This window comes from Pezoporus occidentalis, unplaced genomic scaffold (genome assembly GCF_034315485.1).
Source record: "Pezoporus occidentalis ecotype Australia unplaced genomic scaffold, CSIRO_AGI_Poc_V1 ctg10, whole genome shotgun sequence".
NCBI classification, from domain to species: Eukaryota; Metazoa; Chordata; class Aves; order Psittaciformes; family Psittacidae; genus Pezoporus; species Pezoporus occidentalis.
In genome coordinates this window covers 9,831,994-9,853,592 of record NW_026912779.1, presented here as the reverse complement: position 1 = coordinate 9,853,592, position 21,599 = coordinate 9,831,994, and the positions used below count along the sequence as shown (strand labels likewise).

Below are 21,599 nucleotides of genomic sequence, written 5' to 3'. Positions count from 1 at the left end.
CCCTAGAGCTGGTCAAAGAATAAAATAATAATCTGATTTGCAACTAGAAGTGCTGAATCTGAATCACTATGATTCACAGAGTCATAATATTAATTATTAATGAGTATTCAGCCTACTGGTGGGTATCTGTGAAAATGCTCCCAAACCCTCAGAGTTTAACATATTTTAGGGTGAATGATATTCACCCAGGCATTTACATTTTGTCATTCTTCCATCTAGAAGCATTTGTCATCCAGAGATCAGAAAAAAAAACAGTTGCTTTTTGGCTTTCTGAGCAATCAGAAATGAATAAACACAGTGGAAATAAATGGTTTACTCTGAATAAGCTGAAAATAAATTGTTCTTCTTCTGTGCTGGCTGTGCACATGTAAGTATTAAATTTACAGGTGTCGGAACTGGTGTGCAAAACATTCCTTATTAAAAAGAGGATTATGCTAAGCCACTGTCCATCGTATTTGAAAAATCATGGCAGTCAGGTGAAGTTCCTGACGACTGGAAAAAGGGAAATATAACCCCCACTTTCAAGAAGGGGAAAATGGATGACCCAGGGAATTACAGACCAGTCAGTCTCACCTCTGTGCCTGGCAAAATCTGGGAGCAGATTCTCCTGGAAGGCATGCTAAGGCACATGAAAATCAACAAGGTGCTTGGTGACAGCCAGCATGGCTTCACTAAGGGGAAATCCTGCCTGACCAATTTGGTGGCCTTCTATGATGGGGCTACAGAACTGATGGACAAGGGTAGAGCGTTGATGTCATCTACCTGGACTTGTGCAAAGCGTTCAACACTGTCCCATACGACATCCTTGTCTCTAAATTGGAGAGACATCAATTTGATGGATGGACCACTCTGTGGATAAAGAGCTGGCTGGATAGCCGCATGCACAAGAGTTGTGTCAATGGCTCAATGTCCAGCTGGAGACCAGTAACGAGTGGTGCCCCTCAGGGATCGGTGTTGGGACCGGTCTTGTTCAACATCTTTGTCGCTGACATGGACAGTGGGATTGAGGGCACCCTCAGCAAGTTTGTCAATGACACCAAGCTGTGTGGTTGGGTTGATACCCTGGAAGGAAAGAATGCCATCCAGAGGGACCTTGACACACTTGTGAGGTGGGCTGATGCCAACCTCATGAAGTTTAACCATGACAAGTGCAAGGTCCTACACCTGGGTTGGAGCAAATGCAGGCACAGCTACAGGTTAGGCAGAGAAGAGATTCAGAGCAGCCCTGTGGAGAAGGACTTGGGATGTTGGTCCATGAGAAAATGAACATGAGCTGGCTTCAGTGTGCGCTCACAGCAAAGAAAGCCAACCGTATCCTGGGCTGCATCAAAAGGAGCGTGACCAGCAGGTCAAAGGAGGTGATCCTGCCCTTTTACTCTGCTCTTGTGAGACCTCACCTGGAGTATTGTGTGCAGTTCTGGTGTCCTCAACATAAAAAGGACATGGAACTGTTGGAACAAGTCCAGAGAAGGGCCATGAGGATGATCAGGGGACTGGAGCACCTCCCGTATGAAGACAGGCTGAGGAAGTTGGGGCTGTTCAACCTGGAGAAGAGAAGGCTGCTTGGAGACCTCATAGCAGCCTTCCAGTATCTGAAGGGGGGCTATAGGGCTGCTGGGGAGGGACTCTTCATTAGGGACTGTAGTGATGGAACAAGGGGTAATGGGTTAAAACTTTAACAGGGGAAGTTTAGATTGGATATAAGGAAGAAGTTCTTTACTGTAAGGGTGGTGAGGCACTGGAATGGGTTGCCCAAGGAAGCTGCGAATGCTCCATCCCTGGCGGTGTTCAAAGACAGGTTGGACAAAGCCCTGGGTGACATGGTTTAGCGTGAGGTGTCCCTGCCCATGGCAGGGGAGTTGGAACTAGATGACCTTAAGGTCCTTTCCAACCCTAACTATTCTTTGATTCTATGATTATATTTCCACCTACCAGTAAAGGCATAGCTAAACTCTGCTGTAATTTCAACTAGCCCTGTTCTACAGTGCAGCAACTGGTGAAGTTGCTCCTTTGGCATGGGAAGCTTTGACTCCATATAGGCACCTTTTTCTGAAGCCTAAGTGCTTCCTTCTTCATTGAAAATTAACAAGAAAGGAAGGAGGTGAGACAGTATCATCTGAATATCTCCATCAGTTTGGGGATATTTGCCCCTCTGCTCATTTTTCTTCCCAGTCACTTGGGCTATGCTGATAAAAGGGATGTATTTCAGGACATTACTTGCTATTTAAAAAAAGGATAAAATGCAACCAAAAAGAATAGTTTCTTCAACAACTAAATTGATCTCTTTGCCTGTACCCCTAATCAAGAATACGACTTCTTCTGGCTAGCTAGCAAATATAAAGTCAAACACCTGTTTACCAGACACAGAGCTATGTGCCTGCCGTTGCTGATCCATCTGTGGAACATAAACATAACTTTCACCAGCTGCTTCTTTTAGCATGGGCTGGTAATGGAAGCCATTATAGAGCATATCAACAACATACTTTCCTAATAATCATGGGCCAGAGCATCACAGGGTGTAAAGTGGCAGAGTCTCACAGAAGGTGAGGCTGATTTACACCATCAGAGGACCTCACCCTGCTGTGTTTATTTTCTTCACACTCTTCTCTTTTTAGCACTCTTATTTTCCTAGTTTCTAGTTTGTTTCTGTTTCTTGAGGTTTTTTTTTTTCCCATTATATTATACTAATGAGGCAACATATTGTGAATAACTCCAGGGCCAGGCTCAAGCAATAATGGATAATTACCCTGGGTACCATACAGCCTCGATATTAATGACTCTATGAAAACCTCTGAAGATTCAGAGGTGTGATACTGCAAAGACTCCAAATGAGTTTGGGCCAAATGACTCATTCGTATAAACATGCTCAACTCTACTGACTTCAGGAGAATTATGCCCGCTTTTGTTTGTTGCTGTAGGTGATTCACAAAATCATGCCCAACCACGTCCACGCTCTTTAGATTTGAGCTTGAAATCTCACAGTGCAAACAGAAGATTCCTTTTTGTCTTGCATGAAGGCTAGTGTGTTAAGACTGTAATTAAATTGCTGATAGATCCCCTTATCTCTCAGGCTGCTTCAGGATGTAGTAATAAGGCTCTGCTCTTGATGAGCATCAACATACCTCTTTCCTTGTGTCACATCAGTTAGGCAGGTCAAGATCTTGATGGTGACCCAAGACAACATTCATCCTATGACCAGGCAGTTCATTTTCTTTTCAGTGTAAAGGGCAGAAAGGCCATGGGTCTCTTTGACTCTTCATTTTCCAGTCAGGAGACAACCTGGAACTCAGAAAAGAAATTCCATCAGTACCCAAGGCTCTCAAATGGGAAGAACTTGTACAGCTTTAGATGTCAAATTTGGGGAAGCCCATCCTGTTGAGTTCAGCCTAGAAATGGTAGTAGTCCCTCAGACTTACTATTAGAATTTGCTTTCCTCTCAGTAATTTTGTAACACATGCTGAACACTGAATGACACTTTCCAGGACTCTAGCAATTGCAAAAATCGATGCTCACCTCTAATATATTCCGACTTAAAGTGTGCAACCTTGTTTAAAATGCACTGCTAAAGCATATATTTTCATGTATCGTTATGTCGAAATGCATGATAACCATGTTGAAAAATCAAATTATCTGTGTTAAGGTGAATATTACAATGTGACTACTGCCTGCTGTGTTGCGAATGAATCTTGTAAACACAATCAAATCTCTCTCTCCCACTCACACACACAGAGAGACACATGCACGCCCTTGCACAAGAAAAGAGATTCTTCACCTTCTGCCATCGTATTGTCACAGCAGCTCATGTTTATTGTGAATGACATCTTCAGCTACAACTCAGCATGAGCTCCGGTATGCTGGAGCTGAACATCCTACCAAGAAAATCAGCAGTGACATTAAAGTTGTTTCATGAATAATGAAAAAATAAATATCACATTTACTGTTGGTACACAAAACGCTTTGTTTAACTAAAACTGTTTTCAGAGAAATTCCAGGTCTCGGAGGGTAGATACTATTTTATTAACTGTGGGTAGAGAACTTACTTAGATGGAGCTGTTTTCATTATATTGGTAATCTCCTCAATTACACAAACGAGAGAACATGTGATCAGTACTATTAGTAGGATAAGACTTCTCTCATAAAACTCTGCACTCTCAGAAAAACAGAAACCAGCAAATCCTCCATGCTTGCAGCCGGTCTTTCAGCCACTTGCATTCTGTATAAGGAGGCTTAATATGTCTCCTAAGTCCAAATTTGAGTAACAACAGTTTTAATTATTTATGAGGGCAAAAAGGCTTCAGAGACAGTAATGCAATTGCATAAGCGTACAATGCAAAAGAGAATTCAATTGTCTTGATGCCATATAAGGCAAGCTTATTACAGGATCCCAGCAAAAGACACTCAAAATGCTCAAAACATGACTGCACAGTGTCCAGAGTTTTGCTGGCAGCATCAGTGTGTGTTCCTGCCAGCTGTCAGAAGTTCATAATCACAAATTTCAGGCAGAAGAAACAAGCCTACTTTGAATTACGGGGTTACAGTGACCAGAGATTTATATAAAAATTATGTGTAGTGGAAATGCTATATTTTGTCCTATTAAGGACAGAGCAAACACACTTTTCTCATAGCATGTGTCAGGCAAAAGTGAAATCTTACAACAACTCCAGGCTTTGTGCTAGACTGAAACTTGTGATCCTAAAATGCAAATTTTTTTAATGAAACAAATATACTTGCTTCCAGAAGTGGAAAACAGTCTCACTACTGTCCCTTAAAAAAATAAAAAAGGGTGGTTATTACCCTTTTTTTTTTTTAATGTTTCATCCATATTCATGGCAAAAACCCCAAGAAATGTTCAAAGTGCCAAAAAGTATGAAAACTAATACCAAACACATTGTCAATATCCTACTAACTAGTGTTTATCAATTTATCAGCACGGAAATAGTTATTCTCAGTAGAACTTTCTGAATGGCAATCATTAAGAATCAGCTTCACAAATTGTGCAACTCATAAGAGACAGGCTTAATATGAATGATTTAAAAGACCCACCTTTTCTTTCATGGAGAGTGAACAGATTTGTATTTTAGCTTTCATTGAAGCAGGCACAAAACCAGTGTCTTTTCCATAAACTGAAGTCTTCCATTTTTTATATAGAGTAATATACTTTATGACTCCTTTCTTGTGAGTTCAAGTTGCCTGTATTCCCTATTCATAGAGAAAAGCTCATTTCCTGCTAAAAACACACATGTATTTACTCTTATTTGCTTAACAGCATTCTAAATGGCAGTAACAAAAAGGGCAATAAACACAAATAATCCACTTTACTGGTACCTGTACACAGTCTCTATTCCTTTTTATTCTTTGCCTTTAAACAAGACAGAAAATTAAGAGTATTTTAAGGAGATGAGTCTAAGGTTTGTTATCTAATGTATGTCTAAGGTGCGTTAATCTAAGGTACAGTATCTCCCACTACTGTTAGGTGGGCTTAGGCAGGTGGTTTAGAGTTCCTCCTTACTAGCTGAAAGGCTAAATCATGACTTGAGAGAGGGCCATGACTTGAGGAAGAGGTGCATCAGGTATTCCTTCTCGTGCAGTCAAAAGAGTTAAAAGTAAGCAAATGTATATGCAAGTAAAACCTGTGTATTAAGGTGGAATGTGTCAGTCAATAGCAGTGCAAGCTGTGTTTCCATCTATTATACAAGAAAGGTAAAGTATTCTACTAGGTCACTTAGTTACTTCAACCAGATGGAATCCAAAATGTTCAGAAAATTAAAAATCCATTTATTCCTCCAAAGTTGCATTCCATCTGTTTTCAGACATTTATGGAATCTTTTTGCATACAGGATATGGCAACCACTGGTGCCTTGGAAATATTTCTTCCCCGTGAAGCTCAGAGAAAGCCAGGCTGCATATAGACGGCACTGGAGTAAGCCCTTTTTTCAGGTGCTCTTATTTCTCTTCAAAATATAGGAAACTCTAGTCTTGTTTTAAATAGAGGAATCATAAAATCTAGTGTATCAGTGTCTGCAAAAATGCAACAAGAACTTTTAATCTAAATAAAAAATAAAAAAATAATGAATGATCAGGCTATTCCCTGCTCTTTTCCACCTTGAAAATTTTAACTTTCTTGCCAGTCTGTTTCTCATTTTCAGTTTGTGGAGACAATAAGAATGATTCAGATGCTATGAAGGAATGCAGCCCGGCATGTAGAGATCTCCACCCTGAAGATAAAAGTGACAAAGCTACCCTAGGAGTTACGAGCTCTAGTCTTCATCAATCATTTTTCAAGAAATATTTTATTTCATTCAACTACATATTGTGCCTAGATCTAACTGAGGTATGGTCCCCTTCCTTCTATCCTTGTTCTCTGAATCTTCAGCTTCACCAGATGGAAGGATATCATCTGGCATGCAGGCCAGGCCAAATTTTCTGTATATGACACAAACATCCACATTTCCCCTGTTTCCTTAGGATCTTCTTCTACTTGCAGTCAGTGGCTCGTTCAATAGTCCAGCATCAACAAGCATTATCCTGTTAGATGCAGGGAATATTTTACCCCCCAGGTGAAGCTCACCCATAACGTAAGTACAAGCTGCACCTATATTGTCAGCTAGGATATAATCCTATTTCTCTCCTGATTATCCACACCTCATGTTAAATCACTCCCAGCTTCTGTGTTGGAAGGAACCAACTGCATCCCTCCAGGGTGAAAGACATTCAGCAGGTAACTCTGTACCTGGACTACTACTTACAGGTCAAAACCATAGTGGGTTTGGTGATCTTACACAGAGTCCCCAGGCGCTACATCAGCAGTCCTTTGCACTATAAACACTTTTCATGCCCTTATGCCAAGGTCTAGGTTACTTCAGAGTATGCAACTGGGGGGGATATACCTATCTTCCATTATCTACATCTGCATTTTGTTCACCTCTCCAAATCATTTGGGTAACTGACAGGTAACTGTCACATGGAAAGGCAAAGCACTCAAAAATCCCAAGGCAGCAGATCAAAAAGCAGAGAACTGGCTTTTAAGTATAAGACTGCATTTAAAAAAAAACCCAACAAACACTGAAAAATAAAATCACAAATGGTGGATGGTTTGTTTCGGTCTTTGCGTTTTGTTTTGAATGTCGGGTCATGTCTTCACATTTTCTTCTGCAACCCCAAGGGCAGGGAAAAAAAAAGGGGAAGTTAATATTCATACACAGTCTCATGCTGTCCAAAGCTGACACTTAAAAAAACCCACAAACACAAATTCAACGAGAGTATTACAAGCCTGAAAACTGGTACCAGTGACATCAAGTTCTGCTATAATAAGCTTGTACTTTTCACCACTTCAGAGTTGAAATCCACCAGGTTTGACTTGGGGTTGAGGACCACATGCTAAAAGACCACATTTAATTAGCAGCAGAACCAGAGACTAGATTTTCTCCTTTTTTTGACGAATATTTTCCTTCCATCATTGGGAAACTTGACAGTGAAGAAGCTTGCTGCCCAAGATGGACAAAACGTAAGTGTCAAACTGGCAAAACTAGGAAAAAACCCTTACTGGTGCATGAAGGGCTGTCAAGGAGCATCCCAGGAGTGCAGCCACCCACATGAGGCAGACACACATCTCCTTGGTGTCATCTTTTGTCCACAGAAATAAAATAGCTCTCTCAAGAGTTAAAACTGATTAAAGGTTTGCTTTGATTGCACAGAGGGACTTGGATCCACACCTCCTTATCAGCTGAAGCACCTGCGCTGCTTCTCTTTAGTTTCACCCATCTCCTGCTAAGTTTAGAAGAAAAGGCAATGGCTATGGCTAGTGACAGAACGAGGTTGGCAGCTGCAAAACTGAGATGCCACATTTCAGTATATAATTTTCTTTCCACAGTGTCTCTCCCTAACTTTCCTCTTTAAGAGGCACTTAAAATCCATGTGTCTGACTCAATTATTGTTATTGTAGCTACGGGACAGAATGTGATGCTGATGAGGGCCTACCTGTCTAGTTAGCTTCCCTTTCTGGATGCTTTCTTTCTTTGATTCATCATTGCTTGTGACATATGTATTGTCTAAACTATGTTCAAGAACAAGTCTCTAATACATTCAGTGGAAGAAGGTGAAAAATCAGAAAGTGGCGTTATCAGTTGCATGCATAAATTTATGTGCTAACTTTAACCATCCTATTTCTGAGAAATATCTTATGTAGAAAGCATGGTTTTATTTCAAATTAAGAAAAACATTTGCAGTAAAATTAAGAATAAAATTCCTTTTGCTTCCTTTGATCAGGAGAGCCCTGACATTGCATAAATGCTCTGTCTTTATGAACTCATCTAGAAATTCTATGCTCCTTCAGCATTCAGTACATTATCAGATCATACCCGAAGTACTATGAATTCATGCCCCAGAGGGCATGATCCCAAATTTAAAGTCATCATCATTCTGTACATTTTCTGCTCAGTTGAAGGTTTTATGATACAGGCTGAATGTCTTCTCAGGACAATCCTAAAAATAAGCTAATGCAGTGGGGACTGAATTTATTGGACATGTACACTCACCTTCAGTTGATGCTCTCCCTAGGTCAGTTCTCATGTGATTGGCAAGGGATCGTGACAGCTTGTATCTTCCTATGAGAAACCTGTGTAGACACTGGTAATTAGAACTGCCACTCAGTCCTCCCTGACAATAGCTGCTGCAGTGGCTCTGGGCCTCTAAACTAGCTACTGCCTCTGGAAAATCCTGTTTCTCAGTGTCTTCTCCTCCGTAGGCACATACCTAATTGCATGTAAACATTCTGTAATTTATTGTGCGACACAAAAACATTGGTACCTTCAAGCTGAAAATACAGTGGTTGATAAACACTGAAAAACTACACTTCCAAAGTGTCACGTAAAATGTAGCTCTCCAGCTGCTTTCCCTGACTGGCTGCTGAAGTAAGGATGCTTCCTTAGTAATGGAAAATCTGAGAAGGGTCTCAGTCTCTTTTTTTTAGGAGCCTGATTCTCAGTCAAAGTTATGAATGTTGAGGTTTGTGAGTTCAGTTTTGGAAAAAAATACTCCATTTCTGCTTGAAAATACCAGTGCAATTTCTCTGTAGTATTCTGCCTCAATCATCACGACAATAAAAAGGCTCTATTACCTGTTAGTATACCTTTTCCCATAATTGATTTAAACCACGACATTCACAAACTCTTAATGACTACAACTAATAAAGAAAAGAAAATGAAAGTAATGTAATAGGAAAGTGCACATGAAGCATTTCCAGTTCAGGGTTGTATTTACAAGAGACTAAGGATAAGGCAAGATATTTGGAAATATTTGCAAATGACAACGAGGCTGAAAAATTTTGTTGTACCAGGATATCTACAGAATGAAACTTGGATTCTATTATCTGCTTTGCGGCCGTTTGGATGTATCATTTCAGATACAGCTTCCTTGTCTGTGAAATGGGGCTAACAATAGAGCTGTACTTTCCATGCACGGTGCCCAGTTATTTAGATCTCATCACGTTAAATAGCATCTTTTTTTCCCCGCACTAGAGAAAAAAAGAGCCAGAGTGAGGCAGTCAGGAACCGTTGAGATCCAGGGTTGGAAAAGCAGTGAAACTTAATCTCCAGACCATGGAAATCACTGGAAATTGACTTCAAAACACTGTTGATTTCAGTGGTTTGGGGATCAAGGTTTAGGAGAACAAACTTACCACACGAAGACAAGTCTGTTTTCCAGCGCAATGCTTGACTTCTTGATATGAGCAGCCTGTCAGACAGCTGCAGGCTATACCTTTGGGGCAAGCCTATACTGAAGGGTTGTATACAGTAGTAGGGTGTCCAGAGGCACCTCAGAGAAGAAGTTCCCGCTCTGCTCTCCCCACAGCTTGCTTGTTCAAGAAAACCCCTGTGGTTAAGCAGAAAATATTTGGCATCAGACCAGGTGTGCAGAGCCCTGAGAATCTAGGAAGCCAGGCTGTGAGGGAAGAGGCAGGCACAGGGACCTGCTTCTACTTCCTACCCCTTCCCACTCCATCAGCATCAGGCCCACTGGTGATGGGAATTTCAGATGAATTTCAGAATTCAGGGAATTTCAGAATCACATACGAGTGCACTGAGAGCTGGAAGATGTTGCAACCATCACAGTGCTGGGTTAATTTTCCCAGTAACAATCCAGGCCAAGCAGAGTGCAGCACATTGTATTGAGCATCTTGATAAAGTTTTATGCAACCACTCTTCAAAAGCAACCCAGAAATGGCAGTGCTGTATTTTTAGACAGATAATTACAAGGGTACTCCCATATACGTGCTACAAAACGAATCCAGTAGTGTAATCATGGAACGGGTCAGAAATTACTGAGTGAATAGTACCATTTCCTTTTTAGACTTCTATTACAGCACAGTGGCAGTGTAATTGTGCTGTATTTGGGTAATGCTCTGGCACAGTGCACAGGGGTGCAAATGTGGAGCTCCATCTCTGTTCATAGACACTTATTGTTGAAGCCTCTGCCCGTCACAGACACAACTCATCCATCACTTCCATCATTATTAAACTGCATTCAAAGATTCCATGAAATCCAATACCAAACCCACAGATTTCTATTCCATTGACTACACCCAATTTTCAGAGGATTCAAACCCCAATATGTTGGTAGTGCCAAGCTCATCCAAAATAGCCCATAACCCTCTTCTCAGGGATGGGGAGGATAACAATGTTAAAATCTAACTAGCAACATGCACACCATTAATCCATGCAAAAATACATTTTAGGCAAGTCACACAAAGCCCAGAACATACTACTGCAATCTCAGCAACACAGGTGGAAAATGAAATCTAAAGGAAATCACATCTCAAGCATTGAAGTACAGTTATGGCAGCCAATTAATCTGAACTCTGCCCTTTCAGACAGCACACAGTATCATTGCACTTAAGAGCTTATGGTCTCCATAGTATTCCAATTTTGAAATAAATAAATTTTTGCTTATTCTTCTCCCCTACCACTCTTCACTACTGTGTAATAATCTGTATACTAGTTTTCTATGTACTAGAATAGGTACCTTATGACTTTCTGAGAAAAATATTATGTATTAAAGATGCCTACCGTTTGATTTTATTTTTGAAATATATCTGTTTAACTATTAGCAGAGGCTGATTAATGGAAAAATCTTTTCAGAGAAGTTTGTGAACTCTTCCTTTTCAGAGGTCTTCTTGTCTGCCACTCCTAGTGACCACTCTGTCCCAACTTCAGCCTTTCCTGCTCCCTGTTGATGTGGTAAAGGCATCGCATGTACCCAACAGGTACCACTAGTCAATCCCTAATTACATCCAGACCCATTTCATTTCAGGTTTGATTCAAAAAAGCTTACTAACTTTGAGAAGTACCTTATTATGAATCTATGATTTCCACTGGTGCATTCATGAATACCAGCATCTCCCCTAGCAGGAAAAGGTCAAAACTACCTGAAGGTCTACAAAGGCACAAAGGACAACTCAGCTGGTACCCTGGCAATGTTCTTGGTTTAGATAACACAGAAAGACAGCTAGAAAACGATTCCTGCTGAACCTGAATAAATATGCTTGCAACATCATTAATGGATTCTATTTCCTGTAACTGAAAGGCAATTTGATAAATCATTTTTTGCCATCATGCCACTAATTGCATTGGATTCTAAAAAAACCCAAAACCAATCCAAAAAACCCCAAACCAAAATGATTTTTTTAGAAAAGCCACAAATCCTGAAGGTACACTGCTGGCAAGCCCTGGAGTGTTTATATTACAAGCCAAGCAATTTAAATAATCCCCAAGTTCATTACGTTTAGCTAGATGCTCAGGAGAGGTCCTCTCTGCCACTGGCTTCCAAGAATACACCAATATAGCGTGTCTTGTTTTTCACAACTGATAGGTTTCGTGTGGGTAGGACTAAACTACAGTAGCAGGATTTTAACAACTGCGGAAAAGACTGTAAAACTTTCTGCCCCTTATTAGCTACTGTGTGACTATTAGGTTTATGGGCAATGTTAACATTGCAGCATAGGAACAAAAACATTGTAAAAGGTCTCCAAAATGTTGGGAAGCAATTTTTCCCAAGAGAAGCAGGGGGCCCTTCCAATCCCAGTGAGGTATGGAAGGGGTCATGTGGCACACATGTAAAACTGGATTAAACTCTCTGTTACTAAGTAATTAAACCTAAGTGTAAATGTGGCAACTGCTAATTTTAAAACCAAGGTCCCTGTTCAGAGCTCCAAAATCTCTACTGAAAGTTCATGGAATATGAAAGCTGCTTCTTTAAAAGAAATCAGCTTGCAGCTCCCCAGAACAGAGCCCCTGGGCAAGTGGTTCAAAATATGATTTTTATAAACAAATCTGACATAGCAAACTAAATGCAAAGCCCTATGCATATAACATCACTTATGTGTGCAACTCGTTTAAATTATAGCTGTAGAGAGAAGGAAATAAAACTGGCATATTAACCTTTGGCACAACAGTGCTCACATACTAGCAATGTTCAGCAGCAGATAATATTATTGTGACTCCCACTAGTATTGTCATAGTGAAGGGTCTGTCAGAATTCATGTTCAAAACCTCTACTGTCAGAGATTATTAATTCAGCCATAAGCATCTGTTCCAGACCTACCCTGGCATGTACAGTCTTAAGAGCAAAATCTTTTTTACTGCAACTTATCTTTCCCCATCACCATTGTATTTAGTTGCTGAATGTAAAAATAAAACAGAAATTCATGAAATAGAGCATTTCCTCATCACCATCATATTTTAAAACACTGAATGCAAAAGGAAAACAAACCAGAAATTCATTAAATATAGCATTCCACAGCTTAATGACTTGCTTCCCAAATGTCCTTTTTAAAGAATGGTCTGCTATTTCTTCCTCAAGAGAGAGGGCCCTCAAGGACAAGCTAAATGCACGAGCAAGGTAGACTTAAAAAACAATTTATAAATTAAATTTAAAACTTTCTCAGCTTTTTTTTTTTGGTGAATGCTCCACATTATTGAATACATTCCTATATAATTAACAAAAGCATCATATGAAATGAGCCTTCCTTATTAAATACTTAATGCGACTAGCTTTAACAATGTCATTCAGGCCCTGGTGTATGTTCTCAGCCTATATGCTCCAAAACATTCTGGGCAAAAGTTCCAGACACAGTACTTACGCAACAGATGGGATGTATTTTGATTTGGTTTCTTCATGTATCTTGAAAACGAAAACTGGTCCGTTACACACGAAAGCCATGAGGCTTACACATGGGTAAAGTTGATCTACCTGGAGAAGTTAGTCTTCAGAGTGATGGTAAATGGAAATGCAACCCAGCACAGGTCCAAGTGAGAACATTCCTTGGCTCCTTATTTCAGAGAGTGGCTCACAAAAAGAAAAGAGCTAAACAAGTTTACAAAGTTGACATTAAGTGAACGAATTGTGAGAGATAGTAAGTATGACAGCAAGGCAAGTTTTGGAGTCCCATTACAGTTCCCTTGCCAGTGAAGCAAGTGCAGACCTGCTGCTAGGCTGGAGGATATAATGATTGAAAATATAATCTAGTTGTTGGAAAAATCATTAGATTTAAGAGAAGTTACTTTACCAAAATATCACACTGCCGTCACAAGACACATTTATATATCTTTAAATGACATCTAGACAGATTGGTTCAAGCAAGCCTCACTTTTTCTTCTATGTGGAAGAATCTTGAAAGCCACTTCGATTTCCCCAAATCCCTTCTACTGGCAAACCCTGGGGCCAAGCTGTGACATGGGCAGCGCTAAACAGAGGAATACATGATGTACTGTAAGCACTGCAGGATAAAGAATGTGATGTCTTTTCTATCCTTACTTCCTCTGATCAAACTGGGACAAATAAGGACTGCAGAAGCTGCTATACAAGTTGCAGAAGGCCAAAGATCAATGTATGCGAAGCAGAAGGGAAAAAAAAGACATATTTTGAGTTCCAAAAATAAGCTGCGAAGAAACTTAATCCTCAAAGGTCAGATGTACATCTGAAAGGCCCAGGCCATGCCTTTGTATCAGAATGTTACAACATTAGCCCTAATGACTTAATAGTTTTGCCCTTGACTTGTGTCAACAGGAACCTATCTTATTACATGGTAAATTAGTTGCTTCCAGGCTACTCCAGACTCGTAGGTAAAGGGAAGACAGAGGCACTTCTAGCAAGATTAGAAACGTAACCCAGTATCTAAACAGTATTGCTTAGTATAAGTATTTAGTAACGTTTTAATTTTTGTACAAGTGTTTGATTAAAGGAAGGCTGGACACAGCGTGGGGAAGAAACTACCATGTTTGGCATTCAAGAGCCAAAATGAAAAGGAAGGCATCTCCTTTGCACACTGTTGTGCAGTGTCATCAAAGGTCATCGTCTGCTCCAGATATCAAGGGATAATGAGCCGGGGTCAGGCATAATGATGGTAGGCTCTAGGTAACAGGAGATGCTTTCTTATGCTCCTTCCCTTCTCTCGGAGAAGTCAGCATCGTTTACAGGCTTTCTTCACATCCACACAGAAACAGTTTCCAAGCCTGGCAGCACATCACAAAGCCACCAGGTGACCAAGGCGTGCTAGCACCCAACTATTCAGAGCCTCACCTTGCACAAAACAAGGACAAACAGTACTTTCTAAAAGATTACTGTTACCAGGTAATTGTCTCATTCTATTTAAATTGAGATATTCCATACTTTCTGATTTATCTGGAAGGCCTTGCTTCACATCTGTCCTAAAAGCCTGCCTCCTGTCATCTAGACAAAGGGCTACTTTTCACAACAAATACATAAGAAGGGAGAGACATGTTTATACAGTTATTTAAGTCTTCTTTAAGGAGTTTTACAGGCAAGTAAGATGCAGCTCCAGACAGTAGACTTTTAAACCATTTAAAGCTGACATAAGCTGATCCTAGGCACAGTTTATAATCATGTTTTTACTTTTCACTTCTGACAATTACAAATTGTATTAGCTCCACAAGTATTCCTATTCAGCAGTATTGTCAAAGTCCATTCATCCCAGCCTCATAAAAGCACAGCAATCCTTTGCTTTGCCAGCCTCCATCCATAACCTTCATCCAACTGTTACCAGCCATACAGGGAGTGGCAGAAGAGATCTACAGTCTGCAACCTCCCCACCCCCCCATCTGCAATCTGTGGTAGATGCAGTTCCCCATGTTTCAATGTGGTTTTCAGACCATCTCAGCTTGACAGGAAGAAGCCTGGCATCCTCTAAGCATGTGGCACTTGTAACGTTTGAAGATGTTCAAAAGAAAAGAGAAAAAAAAAAAGTAAACGAAAGGTCTTAACCATTTTGCATGAAGTTGCATGAAAAGTCTTGGGGCCTAACTTGACTGGAACTGTTTTAAGTACTTCTCTACTACAGCAGCGGTGCGTCATATGAAAGGCTATGTCTGGCATCTCTCCACAGTTATAAATAAAAAGCATATTTATCTTTGGTCATGCATATAATTTAGAAGTCAGACAGAAGAAACCTTTTTTTCCCCTTTTAAATCTGTAGCAAGCCCAAGATAAATTCTTATAAATTATTTCTTTTAAAAGAAGGAAAAGAAAAAACTATAACAAAATAGCTTGGCTATTTGGAAATCTGGAAAACAGATTATTTCTTTGGATGGAACAAAGCGTGTGTATGTGTCATCATGACTTTAAACAGTTCCACGGTTCCCCATGGAAATACTTAATTGAAGCTAATAAGATGTGGAGTTATCAGTGGTTTGCCATGATGGATTTCACATGGTCTCTCCAAGATGTTTTACCTCCTTTAAAACTTACTGACCTAAGACTGTGTTAACTGGTGATCTGAGCAGCAACAATTGCAGATACTAAGTTGGAGTGAAATGCTACTCACCCATGGGACAGGAGTTTGGGCAAACATTATAACTCCAAACTCCACGTGACACAAACACTTCTGATTTGCAGCATGTGTGACAATCTCCCATAGGAATCTGCGAAGACAAGACTTACTTGCCTCTTGTCACTTGCAGCATGGGTCAGAAGTCCTTTTTCATCAGAAAATTAGGAAAGAAACTATTGTCAGCAGACTACAGATCCCAATGCAAATCTCCCCTCAATTACCATACTTTGCAAGGTGATCCTACAAGCTCCCTCCCAACACTACAGAGGACCAGGCCCACCTTCTTCCAATACACAGGTTAGTTGATCATGAGTACACGCTAAGAATACTTTTTACTACTAACAACAACTAAAAAATAAATGTGCTTTTCTTACATCTCAGGTTAGAAAAGTAAACCCCTGCTGCATTTGACATGGATATACAGTGTATACATATCTACACAACCAAATGGAGGGCCAGTAAAGCTTTCTGTATGTGCAAGAAACAGGTTATATGACATCTGCAAAGTGTAGGTGTTTTGTAAGCACCTGTATATACCCATTTCTGATAATATCTCAGTAAATCTGGCTTAAACCAATGTAACTGTGCCACTATACATGATTAAACCATTCTGATGCTTATGGAGAAGGAAAGTTTTTTCTGTTATTGATAGCAGCAGATTTTATAAAGGACTTTGGGTACAAGTAATTTGCATAACTTTGGCACTCATTGCACACCTACATTTTACATAATTAATTTAACTGTCTTGCTAAAAATGGCCAAAATTAAGCAGCTTATCATTATTTTTCTTCAGGAAGAGAAATTTGTAGACCTTTCTGGCATAACCGCATTTTCCCTTCAGCAATGTTTTCTGGTTATTTTTCCTGAAAACATATCCCCTGCACCTGCAAATGCATCCACTGCATGTGTTTCTTTTTAATGTTAATATTCCTTTCAAATATACCATCCCCACTGATAAAGTCAAGTACATGTCTGTGGGCTGTAGGGTCAAGTTCAGTGTACAACCTATCAGTGATTACATCAGTCAGCAGCAAGCGCAGTGCATTCATTAACCTATAAGCAACCTTGGTATTCAACTTACACTGACCAATACTGTATTCAGTGTTAAGGAAACGGTGTGCAAATACCATGATGCAGGAAATGCAAGGATACAGTAGATAGATGGGATAACATTGCATTTGGAAGTAAATGAGGTCAATATAAAGAGTGAATCATAAGATGAAACAACTACTTTGCAGCTACTTATGGACAGGGACAGCCCAGGAAACCAACACTCAGGATTAATACAACATTCTTTAAGGAGTAAACAAAGTAAATAGGAGCTCAGCATTCATCTTCTCGTCTGCAAGGAGCAAAAGTCACCTCCTGAAGGCAATTGCTATCTTAGGTATCCAAATTCTGAGACACCTCTGACTCGTCATTGATTATACAGGGAAGCAAGGGCAACTGAGCTCCTAAGTCAGGTGCCTTGTGTAGTTAGCAAGAAAAGAATACAGGCTGAACTTTCTGACATATTTTTGTTACCAGTTTCCCTATAAGACAGTCTGTAACTTCATGTGTGTTCCTTAAAATACAAAAGCGCCTAAGCTCCATCCCTGGCAGTGCTCAATGACAGATTGGACAGAGCCTTGGGTGACATGGTTTAGTGTGAGGTGTCCCTGCACATGGCAGGGGGGTTGGAACTGGATGATCATAAGGTCCTTTCCAACCCTAACTATTCTATGATTCTATGATTCTATGATTTACAAGGCTAGCAATGTACGTTGCTGTAATCAGCACGCAAATTCAGATGCTGTGTAATTCTTTACCAGTGCAAGTTTGCATCCATCTCAGCATATGGATGAACTAAGCAGAAGAGAAGCAAGCCTGATTGTAATTACATTAAGCACTTTGGCAATAAGGAAAAGTTTGTACTTGTACACAGATGGCTTTATGTTACAGTGCTATAAATGTGCCAAGTTTCATGGCTTCACCACATGATGCAGGGAAGGGGCTTGATCCAAAGTCTGTGCAAACCTGCTGAAGAGCTCTAACCGATTTCAATGCGTTTGTATCAGGTTTATGTTAAGTCCACTGGACACACCTGAAAAAGGGAATAGCCTTTTGTACTAAAATGCAATTCTTTTTAGACCATTTTTAGCACCTGGTTTGTCTTATATAGTCCAAGTCTTCATGCTTTGGTGACTGTTTTCCTTCAAAGGAAAAACAATAAAGTCCAAATTCTGGTTGATTGAAAAGACTTTGAGTGCCCACTGTAGCCCTCAGCTAAGCTGGAAACTTAAACTTTGCAGACCTCATGGAAACTACCTGGGGGGAAAAATATTACATTCTTATTCTATGAGGCCTCCTGAGTGTTTCTGGTGTTTTTGATTCAAGTCCTCTTTTCTGTGACCCTCCCTCCCCTACTACTTCATGAAAGTAAGAGATCTTTAAAAGTCCTTAATTTAGAAAAATAAACAAAAATTCTGTCAACCCATTCCCCAGTGTCTCACCATAACTTATTTTAGAGTAATAAATCTTCACCCTGACAGCTCTCTGATGACGCATTACATTAATACATCATAATGACAATACTTGTGATATATGATGGATATATTTTCTGAAAGGGATATCATCTATACATTCCATCTTCCCAGCATAGCAGAAGATTGTTTGGGGAAAGGGGGAGAAGGGGAGGTAAAGGATGTTCTTTACCCAGAAGGCAAAATCTCACAAGAGAATATTAATTGCCCTTGTTAAAATACCAAAGAGAATAAAAAATAAAATGCCTTCTGTGCACAAACATCTTCTATCCGTAAGATGACCTGCTTGCTTCCCAAAAACTGATATTCAGGCTGGAATATAAAAGGGTAATTCTTTAATATACTTGTATCAGTCATGCTAATACAGGAGAAACAGAGTAGGAAACAATCACAGTGACTTTGATAAGGTTGGAGGATTGTGATAATGAGAGGTGCAATATTTAAAAGGGTAACTACGGCAGTCTGCAAATAGAAATAACTGACAGCCTCAGTGAATAATCTGGACAGAGCTGTGTGCGCTCCAAAGAGTCACTCGTGCCTGAAACAAACCAAAATCTTTTCAGTGTCTGAGCGCAGACAAGGCGATGATAGGGCTTTACAGTAGGAAACAAAGTTCATTTTTGACATGGGTATCTGGCCTTTCACAACACCACTGCACATAAGAACCAGATCATAGGCTGGTGTTTACTCTGCTAGGCTCTGCACAAACAGAACAAAGACAATCCTGTTCAACCAATCTAAACTCAATTTCCAAGGTTTAGAATGCAAAACCAGGCCCTGGCTTAGAAGACCCTGCTGCCTGGGCAGAAGATAGTAGTAACTGCTCCAAAGGCTCATCTTGCACAAATGACTGTATGAGCTGAACAGTATGAGACCTGACAGGCACCTTTGACTGGTCTAAAGTGGCCTTACTGATGCATTTGGCTTACACATACGTTAACTGATGACATCCTCAGTGTCCCTGCTCTTGGCATAAAGATCGCAAGGCCAGTTAGAACCTACCTTGGGTCTACCAATAGCCTTCCTTTTTCAGAAACGCCATCTTTCACTACCAGGCTACTGAATTCTCAGTATTCAGCTCAGGTGCAGAGAAAAAAACAAACAGGGGAACAACGAGCTTCTGCCTTTCTTTAGGGGTTTTAATAGTAATCTGATCTTTTGGTGAAAAACTTGACTTTTGCCAAACACTTAGAGCAGACTCCCTTCAACACCAGACTGCTGCTGGCTGCCCACACTCTGCAAGTATCTGAAACACATTTGGACCATGTTATTAATATTCCTGAGGTCTTATACTATGAGTGATTGGTGAGCTGTTTGAGAACAAACATCTTCTGTGACCTCTTTTCTCTTACAGACTTATCCACAGGTACCCATTGTGCCACTGAAATGGAGTCTGGTGATAAATGTTCTGTCCTGGCAAATACTCTCACCTCTGCAAAGGACTAATGTCAAGAAAATCACAGGAAGCACTTTCGGTTTCTCTTTGGCCTTGCTGATGCTGCACCTGGAGGGTAGATCTGTTGCCTGTTTTCTGAAACAACCTGGAGGCCTGAAGTATTTCTTTGTCAGTTGAAGAATTAGTAAACAACACTCCTGATGGGACATTTAGTGGGAGAAAAAGACGCTGTGATTAAGATTCACCAGAAAGGATTAGAATTTTACCGTACGAGTGAAACCCAAGGAAGTATGTATCTGAGCATATATTTCAGTGTGCAATCATCCCAGCTGACAAGCAAATTAGATTTGAATGCAGTGGCACCAGCACCAGTGTAAAGCTCTGCATAAAGAGAGGCCTTGGACGCTGCTTTTTTGACTTTGCTAGAAACTCTTGAGGGAAAAGCCCCAGACTCCTGATAGGCACTGGCAGGTCTCACTCTGTCTCAGAAATGCTAAAGATGAAAACATCAAGAGTGCAAGCATAGTGACAGGAGTGTTGATGTTACTCTGTTGAACACATGAAAATAAGCGACGATGCCCAATGCAAGGCACCACAATAACCACACTCTCTGAATGTGAATGCAGTGTTTCTGAAGGGTACTTCTTGACCTCTGAATCTTCAATCTGCAAAAGAGATCTGAGCTATAATGAATATAGGAAGACACTACACGATAGCTGCGGTGCCTTGCTAGCAAACCTGTCTCCGGAGGGTTGATTGCAGGCAAAAAGAAAAAAGTTCTAATGGAAATCAGCTGATACAATCAACCCTACTAAATCCACTTCACTTTTCTATAACTACTTTTAAGAGCCTATTGTAATGTTATTTTGCATTGCAAGCATTTGTCCTTCAGTTGTTGAAAGGAAACAACCAGCTCATTTTGTAGATGAGCCATCAGTTTCTGGATACTGCTGCTCTGAGTCAAGCAAACTGCATTACCAAGTCCCATCAATGCTAGATTTCTTGGCCATGCCAGATGTCCTCTCACTTACAGAAAGAAAAAATAATAAATCAGTGTCCTCAAAAGCACTAAGAAAAAAGCTAACTGACTCACACTGGGGCCAAGTATGTACTTAAGAGTTATAAAATACCCCCTTTTTGATGACTTTACACGAGGGATAGCACCCCATTTTTTGTCAGCAACATGAAAATGCTATTCCTGTCCTAGCTCAGCTTACGCTGCTATCTTACCCTAGGGTGAGGTGGGGAAGTAGTACTACAAAAGCTTTTCAAAGATACTCCATGCAAACAAAGCAGAGGTCTCTATATATTTTTCTGTGATGTCTTTTCTTCTCACAGCCAACTTTTGCTCATTTAATCAAACACAGCTCTGGGTAAGATGCTGTAATTTTAGTTGCTATTAAAGTCTAAAGTGATTTTCCTGCATTCACTTGTTCCTGACACTGAATATTCATAGCAGAGTTCTGGTTACTCTTTCACTTTTTTTTCATCTGATGTTATTGTTGTGAAAATTGAAGAAGTGTCAGAACTGTATTGCCTTTCATGCGGGAATACAGTGACTTTCAGGTTCACTCTTAAACCCAGTGACACAGGTTTAAAGAAACTATTAAAACATCTGAAATGGGGCATCTTTATTAATAAGGCTAGCTGACTCAAATGATTTTATTAGAATGTCCTTTGCTATTTTCCCTTGGATGTTAGGTGAGGAGCATATATAGAAAGCCCTGTTACCCATCATACAATCCATAGACTCATATTACTGTAAAAAAATCACTCAGCTAAAGTTCACACAAAACAAAAGTGAAATTACCCCAAAGGAATCTCTGTGTTTCAAGACAAT

At 40.1% G+C, this 21,599-nt stretch overlaps 1 long non-coding RNA gene across 1 annotated transcript in view; it reads right to left on the bottom strand.

Moving 5' to 3' along the window:
* The window catches only part of LOC134159920 (uncharacterized), a 277,126-nt gene that overhangs the window by 63,867 nt on the left and 191,660 nt on the right, over positions 1–21,599 (bottom strand). Inside the window, exons 8-10 of the long non-coding RNA XR_009963364.1 lie at positions 19,788–19,956; positions 5,044–5,224; positions 3,123–3,279 (exon numbers count right to left, since the gene is read on the bottom strand). This is a non-coding gene — a long non-coding RNA (uncharacterized LOC134159920). The remainder of the gene's footprint in view (positions 1–3,122; positions 3,280–5,043; positions 5,225–19,787; positions 19,957–21,599) is intronic.